The following is a 9878-nucleotide window of genomic DNA, read 5'->3' as shown; positions in this document are numbered from 1 at the left end:
TTATTATTTTTTGGATTTCCCTGAAGACTACATAAACTAGGCCCCAAAAGAACAGAAACTATGGTTTGGAGAGAAACTAACATAGGTAAGACATTCTATAGGAAAGACAAATTATTTTACTGTATCATAAATAACAAGAAATAAATGTTAGGCATTCTGTCTCCACTCAACAAATGGAATGTGTTTACAAGTTTAGTTAACAAGCAATTAGCTCATTGTTATTTAAGTCAAATGATAAAAAGCAACTCTATCAACAAAACAATCAATATTCTTATAGACTATTCTTAGACTATAAGAAGCAAGTATTACATCTAAATATAACTACAAAAAAATTAAAATTAGCTTCCAGACAATTATGAAATGGTTAATTGAATCCAAGCTGGTGACAAGTTTTTCCATGCATTAAATAGCAACATAAGCAGACTGCATAGTTGGAAAATGAGGATCAGACCCATTCTTCTTCATACATTAATAGAGGATTGATGTACTCAAAACTTACAAATTCATATCTACCAGTCTTCCTCACAATGTCATTATCATCTGGGATGAGCTGGACAGGTTCATTAATAAACTGAGAACCAAAGTTGTCCAAACCGAATTCCCCAGACATATTTGGTTTAAAGGGAGGCACCACCTACTTTTGCTCCATCGTGTCCCAGTCAACATTTCGAAAGAATCGATGTTCCTGAACATCAGCAAATCCTGTTTGAGGATGACAACCCAATCATTCCTTTGGGTCCCTGTTCAGAAAACTCTTCAGGACACTTGAAGCTTTTACAGACAGATAACAAGGTATGTGAATTTTTCTTTCCAAAATAACTTGCAAGAGATTATTGTTTGAGTTTTGGTCAGGGTTATCAGAGCTCTCAACAGGATGAAAGGAGACTTTCCAACCATCATTTCAAACATCAGTACTACAAGAGTCCACCAGTCCACACTGAAACTATAATCCTCTCCTCTTAAAATTTTTGGAGCCAGGTAATTAGGAGTGCCACAGAAAGTGCTGGTTATATCTCCTGGCTGTAGTCCTTCCTTACACATGCAATAGTCAGTGAGTTTAATGTGTCCTTCTGAGTCCAGTAATAAATTGTCCAATTTCAAATTTCTCTAAAGTACCCCTTGCTCATGAAGATAATTTAATGCTAAACTGATTTCTGCAGAGTAAGACCTGGCATGTTCTTCAGGGAGTATTATTTGTTGCTGCATATGAAATATCAGATCTCCTCCATTTACAAAATCTAGAACAAAGAACAGTCTGCTTTCTGTCTGGAAGCAAGAATGCAGTCCAACAAGAAAGAGATGATTAGATGCCTGCTCCAAAACATGCTTCTCTCTCTGTACCTGATCAATGTTGGCAAGCTCTTTTTTCACTATTTTCATTTCATAAATACGATCTGTTTTTTTAAGTTGAACCAACAGTACTTTTGCATAGCTTCCTCTCCCTAGCACCCGGAGCAAATCAAAGTCCTGAAGACCTAAACTGGATGAAGCTTTGCCACTTTCCCTGGTGTTTCCTGCCTCATTCTCTTCATCAACTTGTTCTAAACCCTCATGACTAGAAGAATTATGTGGGATCGCTGTCTGTGCAGGGTCTGAAGCCATGAATGATTGGTCCTCTGGCATCATGGGCTCCAGTGGCAAAGAATGCTGCCCACATTCAATTGTGACAAGTTTGTGACACTTCTTGTGAACCGAGAGTTTACAGTTGATGCATTTATATACCCAGCGTACAGTCTGTGCAGATGGCACAATGACCACACCTGCTGAAGCATTTGGCTTGAAAAGCATGGCTGTTTTCACAGTACAGCTTTCTCCAGTGGCCTGCAACTCTGTGGTGGATGGATTTCACTTCTCCTGGACAAGGCACTTTAGGATGTTCTGGTATACAAAGCGATGCATGAATTGAGAGCTTAGAATCCTTCTTTAGCTCAGAAAGCCTAGAGGCTTCTTTTAACTCGAACTGAGGTGACACAGTATATGAGTCTCCTTCCTCATCTACCCAATCTGTGGTGAAAAGCTGTTTATTGTCAAAACATCACACAGCTCAATCTTCATCATAAAGGGCCTCAAAGGAGATGGAATTATCAGAAGATGTTGTCATGATATCTCTTCCCAGAGTCAGGGCCGATTGAGTAGAGGTGTGAGTCATGGAGGTTCCTGGGAATAAGGCACCATAGAAGGGTTGGATGCCCAGGAAAATGGGCAGGAAGGGCTTGGTGAATGAGTGCAGCCTGATTGCCTGCAGGGTCCACACTGGCTGGAATTCTGCAAGACTCCGTGAAGTTGTTTCCAATAGTGGTGGCCAGACCTGCATGAGTGGACACCAGGCTTCTCAGTGTCTCTTAGGGGCTGGTGGCTGCGATTTCAGTCTCCTACCCTGGACTTTGACTCTAGGTTTTTTGTACCTGGCCCTGGGGAGACCTTCCCAGAGCTACTGGGTGTCTCTGGGCCTGGTGATACTTGCCCTGTGCTCTTCCCAGTTTCTGTGCCATTGGTATTTGGGCTTAGAGAGACTTCACTGGGGTACCTTGATTTTGCTAGGTCACTAGTGGTGACTCCCAGGGAGACCTTCCCTGGGGTGTCTGTGACAGTTGTGCGGCTGCTGCAGCATGGCCTGCGGTGTCTGGATGGAGTCAGCCATCTTCTTAATCTTTTTTTTTTTTTTGTATTAAATTCTTTTATTGGTACATTGTAGGTATACAACACAATTACATTTCTCATTGGGAATTGTACCTTTACATAATGCATCTTGGTTCTTATTTTTTCCCCATTCCTAGCCCTCCTTTCATGCCCTCCACCCTTCCCTATTTACAAAGACTTTATTTCCATTTTCTCCATTTCTCATCATTTTTTCCTTTCCCTTTTTTCCTTTCCCCTGTGCCTCCCACTACCCCTACCCCTTTGGACCTTTTCTTCCTATTTTACATTATCGATTATTCATTCTAATCATTGGTACATTTTAGGTATACAATATAATGACATTCATCATTGCAAATTTGCACCTTTCCATAGTCTCTCTTGGTTCTTGTTTTTCATCTTTGCCCAGCCCTCACTTCAACGCCTCCAGCCCTCCCTATTTACAAAGATTTTGTTCCTATTTTTCCATTTTCTCATATTAATCCCATTCCCTTCTATCCTTTCCCTTAGCCCTCCCACTTCCTTCCCCTTTGCCCCTTTTGTTCCTATTTCACATGACCTGTTATACATTTAGTCCTTATTTACACTTTCAGTTTCTCACACCAGAGAAACTATTCTGTATTGACACGTGTCCTATTTATTTCACTTAAGAGAATTGCCTCAATGTGCATCCACTTAGCTATAAATGTCTCTAATTTCTCATTTTTTATGGCTGAGTAGTACTCCATTTTATAAAAAAACCACATTTTCTTTATCCAGTCTCCAGTTGTTGGGCATTTGGGCTGTTTCCAAGTTTTAGCTATTACAAACTGTGCTGTTATGAACATGGGTGCACATATATCACTGTGGTATGATTCTTTTAATTCTTTGGGGAAGATCCCCAGCAGTGGAATAGCGGGGTCAAATGGGATTTCCAGTCCTAGTTCTTTGAGGTATCTCCATACTGCTTTCCACAGTGCTTGCACCAGTCTACACTCCCACCAGCAGTGGAGCAGGGTTCCTCTTTCCCCACAGCCCCACCAGCATTTGTTATGGGTTGATTTCATGATAGCAGTCATTCTTTCTGGAGTGAAGTGGAATCTCAGCGTTGTTTTCATTTGCATCTCTCAAAGGACCAGTGACGTTGAACATTTTTTCCTGTATTTCTTTGCTATTTCTACTTCTTTGTCTGAGAAATGTCTGTTCATTTCAGATGCCCATTTTTTGATTGGGTCTTTAAATTTGGGAGGTCTGATCTTTTTAAGTTCTTTATAGATTCGAGATAGTAGACCTTTGTCTGAGGAAGAGCAGGTGAAGATTTTTTCCCGCATTGTGGGTTGTCTCTTCACACTGCTGGTGGTTTCTCTTGCTGGGCAGAAGCCTTTTAATAAGAAGAGATCCCACTTGTTGATTGTTTGTGCTAGTTCACGGGCAACTGAGGTTTTGTTCATAAAATCTTTTCCTACACTGATGTCTTCAAGGGTTCTACCTAACCTCTGTTCCAACTGGTTCAGAGTTTCTATTTTAATATTTAGATCTTTAATCCATTTTGATTTTAGTTTAGTGCATGGTGAGAGATACAGGTCTAGCTTTAATCTTCGGCAAGTTGAAGCCCAATTTTTCCAGCACCATTTATTAAAGAGGCTATCTTTCCTCCAGTGAGGGTGTTTGGCTCCTTTGTCGAAGATGAGATGACCGAGTGTGTCTGACGTTGTTTCTGCATCTTCTAATCTGTTCCACTGGTCCTCAAGCCTGTTTCTTTGCCAGTACCATGCTGTTTTGATCACAGTAGCTTTGTAGTAGAGTTGCAGGTTGGGGATTGTGATACCCCATGCCATGTGTCTGTTACCTAGAATTGTTTTTCCTATTCTGGGTCTCTTCTTGTTCCAAATGAATTTTTGGATTGTTTTCTGAAGGTCCCTGAAGTATGCTGCTGGGATCTCAATTGGAATTGCATTAAATCTATATAGCAGTTTTGGAAGTATGGCCATTTTCACTCTATTAATCCTTCCCACCCAGGAGCAGGGGATGTCTGTCCATTTTCTGATATCATCTTCAATCTCTCTTTTCAGAGTGCCATAGTTTTCAGAGAAGAGGTCTTTGATTTCTTTTGTTAGGATGATTCCTAGGTATTTCAGTCTTTTGGATGCTATTGTGGAAGGAATTATTTGCCCTATTTCTCTCTCAGTGAGTCTGTCATTGGTGTAGAGGAAAGCTATTGATTTTTGTGTGTTGACCTTGTAACCAGCTACTTGACTGAATTTGGTTATTAAGTCTAGAAGACTTTTGGTGGAGTTCTTGTGGTCTTCTATATAGAGTATCATGTCATCTGCAAATAATGACAATTTGACTTCTTCATTTCCTATCTTTATTCCTTTTATTTCTTTCTCTTGTCTAATTGCTGTGGCTAATGTTTCCAGAACTATATTGAACAAGAGTGGTGATAGTGGACATCCTTGACTTGTTCCTGATTTTCGTGTGAAGGATTTCAGTTTTTGACCATTTAGTATGATATTGGCTGTTGGTTTTTCATAGATGGCTTCTATCAGTTTGAGGTAGAGACCATCTATTCCAATTTTTTGTAGGGTTTTTATCATAAATGCATGTTGGATTTTGTCAAATGCTTTTTCTGCATCTATGGAGATAATCATATGGTTTTTGCCCTTGGCTCTATTGATATAGTGTATTACATTGATTGATTGGTGTATATCGAACCATCCCTGCATTCCTGGAATGAATCCCACTTGATCAGGGTGTATGATCTTGGTGATCTTCTGCATTCTGTTTGCCAGTATCTTATTAAGGATTTTTGCATCTATGTTCATTAGTGAGATTGGCCTATAGTTCTCTTTTTCAGTTGGGTCTTTTTCTGCTTTGGGGATCAAGGTGATGCTTGCTTCCAGGAATGAATTTGGGAGTATTGCTTCCCTTTCAATTTCATTGAAGAGTTTAAAGAGTAGTGGCAGCAGTTCCTCTCTAAATGTCTTGTAGAATTCAGCAGTGAAGCCATCAGGGCCTGGGCTTTTCTTAGGTGATAAGTTTTTAATTACATTTTCAATTTCATTGGTTGATATTGGGTTCTTCAGAATTTTTAGGTCTTCTTCGTTCAACTTTGGTAATTCATATGTATCTAGGAATCTGTCCATTTCTTCTGTGTTGTCCATCTTATTGGCATATAGGTTCTGGAAGTAGGTATTGATGATCCTCTGGATTTCTGCTGGGTCTGTTGTAGTTTCACCCTTTTCAGTCCTAATTGCATGGATTTGGGCCTTTTCTTTCCCTTTTCTGACAAGGTTGACTAAAGGTTTATCAATTTTGTTGATTCTTTTAAAGAACCAACTCTTGGCTTCATTGATTTTTTGTATCGTTCTCTTAGTGTCCATTGCATTAATTTCTCCTCTGATCTTTATAATTTCTTCCCTTGTATGAGCTTTGGGGTTGTCCTGCTCTTCTTTTTCTGGAAGCTTGAGGTTCAGCATCAGGTTGTTTAATTGGGCTCCTTCTGTTTTCCTAATATGCGTATTCACTGCTATGAATTTCCCTCATAAGACTGCTTTCATTGTGTCCCATAGATTCCGATATGTTGTATTGTCATTGTTATTTAATTGAAGGAACTGTCTGATTTGTTCTTTAATTTCCTCTGTGACCCATTGATTATTCAGAAGTGTGTTGTTCAATTTCCATGTGTTTATGAAATTTTTTGAGTTTCTTTTGCTATGGACCTCCAATTTCATCACACTATGGTCTGATAATATACAGGGGATAACTTGAATTCCTTTGCACTTACTTAACCATGTTCTATGTTTGAGTATGTGGTCTATTTTGGAGAATGACCCAAGTGCAGCTGAGAAGAATGTGTATTGTGATTTTGTGGGGTGGAAGACTCTGTAAACATCTGTTAAGTTCATTTGTTCAAGAGTTCGATTGAGTTCTAGTATTTCATTACTTACTTTTAGTCTAGTTGATCTATGTATTTGTGACAGTGGGGTGTTGAGGTCCCCCACTACAATTGTATTAGTGCATATATGACTTTTCATGTCCGTTAGTATTTGTTTTATATAGTTGGGTGCACTAGTGTTTGGTGCATAGATATTTATGATTGTCATCTCTTGCTCTTGGATTCTTCCCTTTACAAGGATATAGTGTCCTTCTTCATCTCTCTTAATTAGTGTTGGTTTGAAATCTCCTTGATATGCCAAGAGGATAGCTACTCCTGCTTTTTTTCAGGTTCCCGTCCCATGCAGTATTGTTTTCCACCCTTTAACTTTCAGTCTATGAGTTTCCTTTTGAAGTAAGTGTATTTCCTGTATGCAGCATATTGTTGGATTTTGCTTCTTGACCCATTCTGCCAGTGTATTTCTTTTAATTGGTGAATTGAGACCTTTAACATTGATGGTTATAACTGAAATGTATTGACTTGTCATTGCCATGACTTTTTCTTTTTGTTGGGTTCTCCCCCTTTACATTTAATTTCTTGTCATGCCAGATGGGTCCATTCTACTTTGCTTCCTGGGGTTGTGATCCTCAGTGTCTGTTCCTAGGCTATTGTGTAAAATTCTTTGTAATGCTGGTTTGGTATTCATGAAGTTCCTAAAGTGCTCTTTGTTATGAAAGTATCTTATTTCTCCATGAATTTTGAAAGATAGTTTTGCAGGGTACATCAATCTGGGTTGGAAGCTGTTTTCTTTTAGGGCTTGGAATATGTCACTCCAAGCTCTTGTTGCCTTGATGGTTTGTGTTGAGAATTCTGCTGTTATTCTGATGGGCTTTCCTTTGTATGTGATTTGTTTCTTTTCTCTGACTGCTTGGAGAACTTTGTTCTTCTGTTGAGTTTCTGGAATCTTAACAATTATATGCCTATGTGTAGATTTTTTTTGATCCAGGCTATTTGGAGTCCTATGTGCCTCACTTATCTGTATGTCAAGCTCTTTTCCCCTGCTTCGGAAGTTTTCTGCCATTATTTCTGTGAAGAGATTTTTTATGTCATCTCCACTCTCTCCTGTTTCTTCATTGAGCCTAATCAGTCTTATGTTATTCTTTTTTGCATCGTCTAGCAGCTGCTGGATTGATTTCTCATGTTCCCTTATAATTTTGAATCAATTTTTCTTTTCCTGGTCACTAATTGCAATCTTATCTTCTATATCTGAAATTCTGTCCTCACACTGGCTCATTCTGCTGTGTAGACTTTCAGTGGAGTTTTTCATGTCCTGGAAATCTATTTGCATGTGTTTTATGGATTCCATTTGTTTCTTATGTTGGGATTCCATCATGTTCCTCAGCTCTTCTCTATATTTATTAATCATGTCTTGCACTAAGGGCACAATTTCTCCTGTTATCTGAGAAATTATTTCTGATTTCATTTTTTCCAGATCCCCTTTTGTTGCCAGTTCAGTGGGTTCAGGTGGTTGAGTATCAGAGTGTTCCATCTCATTTCCCTTTGGGGTTGCTGTAGGTGATCTGGAAGTCTGGTTTTGAGACTTATTTATGTGTTTTCTCATTTCGACTGGGGCGGGGGGCTGTTAGTGCCTGCATGGATTACCTCCTCTGAGCTGGGTGAGGTGGGACAAGGGCTGGGAGCAGCAGTAGGGATGGTGGCCCAAAAGCCCTTTCCTGTGGGCTGGGAGCAGCAGGAGAGATGGTGGCTGGGAAACCCCTTCCTCTGGGCCAGGAGCAGTGGGACAGAAGGTGGCCCAAAAGCCCTTTCCTCTGGGCTGGGAGCAGCGGGAGGGATGGTGACCAGGAAGACTCTTCCTCTGGACCAGGAGCAGTGGGACGATGGCTCAGAAGCCCCTACCTCTGGGCCGGGAACAGTGGGACTCAGTACCTTGGTCTGGTGGTCTGGTGTCCTCTGCGCCTTGGTCATGTGGAATCAGGTGGCTCCCTGTCTGCAGTGGGGTGACCTGGCATCTTCCGTGTGACTGGGGACCTCGGCAGGGTGTGTGCAGACCTGTCTGTCTGCAGCGGGGTGACTCGGCACCTTCCGTGTGACTCAGGACCTCGGTAGGGCATGCGCAGACCTGCCTATCTACAGCGGGCTCCATCTTCTTAATCTTTCACAGATACTTTCTCTGCATGGGGTCCTGAGGCTGCAGCCTCTCAAAATGGAGAAACAGCTCCACATATTTGCTGTTGACTGTCTCCGGCCAAATGACCTCCAGAGATGGCTGGTACTAGATTGTGATGCCCGTTAGCAAGGGTTCCAAGTTCTGTTTGGAGATGTTTCCAGGAAAGTGAGGTTATGTCTTTGAGGTTCCACAACTTGAGTATCCCCTCTGATAAGAAGATTCTATGGCTCATCTTTTTCTTCACACTAAAAAATCAGTGGCTACTTACTTATTTTATTATTTTTATCTAAATATTTATGAATGTTTTTATCTATGTATTATCTATTTCTTACTTGTGCATTACTGGGGCTTGTACTTTGTATATCCACAGTGAACTATATCCTCAAACATTTTTTATTTCCAGACATGCACGAAGGGTCTCACTAACTCACCAAATTGGTCAGTGTAGACTCCGTGATATGATCTTCTTGACTCAATCACCCAGAGTGCTGGGATTACAGTCACACATCATCTTGCCTGGTTCAGTGTGCTATTTAGAAACAGCAAAACTAGGAAAGCTTTCTGTGATATCAGGCATTGGTGAAATTTTCACTTTTATTTTTTATTTATTTTATTTTATTTTTTTCTCTCATTAAGTTTATTGGTACAATTTAGGTATAAAATACAGTCACATTCATCATTGGGATCTTGTACCATTACATGAATATCTTGGTTCTTATTCTTTTTGCCTTCCCTTGCCCACCCTTCCCTATTTGCAAAGACTTTGTTTCCATTTTTTTTCTTTTCTCATATTTTTTCTTTTCCCTTTTTTTATTTTCCCTACCCCTCCCACTTTCCCTGCTCCTTTAGACCTTTTCTTCCTGTTACACAATATCAATTAGACATTTTTAAAATTATAATATCAAGATCTAGGAGACATTACCACAGATTTTACAGAATTTAAAAGGATATTGAAAGCATATTACAAAAATCTTTTTTGAAATAAATTTGACCACTTCTAAGAAGTACCTTGGAAGACAAATTAATGAAACTAACTCTGGAGGAAATATAAAATTTGAATAGCACCTATTAAAGAAAGTATATTCCTAGCTTGAAAACCTACCTATATGACAACAGCAGGCTCATATACATTTTAACTGATAAATTATATCAAACAATTAAAGCAGAAAAAAGAAGGAACACTTCTCCCCTCATTTT

General features: G+C 39.8%; 1 pseudogene; it reads right to left on the bottom strand.

Annotated features, from left to right (window-relative positions):
• Nucleotides 1-445: 445 nt before the first annotated feature.
• Nucleotides 446-9878, bottom strand: part of LOC106008571 (protein kinase C iota type pseudogene) — a 49757-nt pseudogene continuing 40324 nt past the window's right edge.

Source organism: Heterocephalus glaber, unplaced genomic scaffold (assembly GCF_053883595.1).
Source record: "Heterocephalus glaber isolate CG9 unplaced genomic scaffold, H.glaber_assembly_v1.0 deba00001733, whole genome shotgun sequence".
Classification (NCBI taxonomy): Eukaryota; Metazoa; Chordata; class Mammalia; order Rodentia; family Bathyergidae; genus Heterocephalus; species Heterocephalus glaber.
Note: the sequence above shows the minus strand (reverse complement) of the source record. Positions and strands in the feature narration are given on the sequence as shown.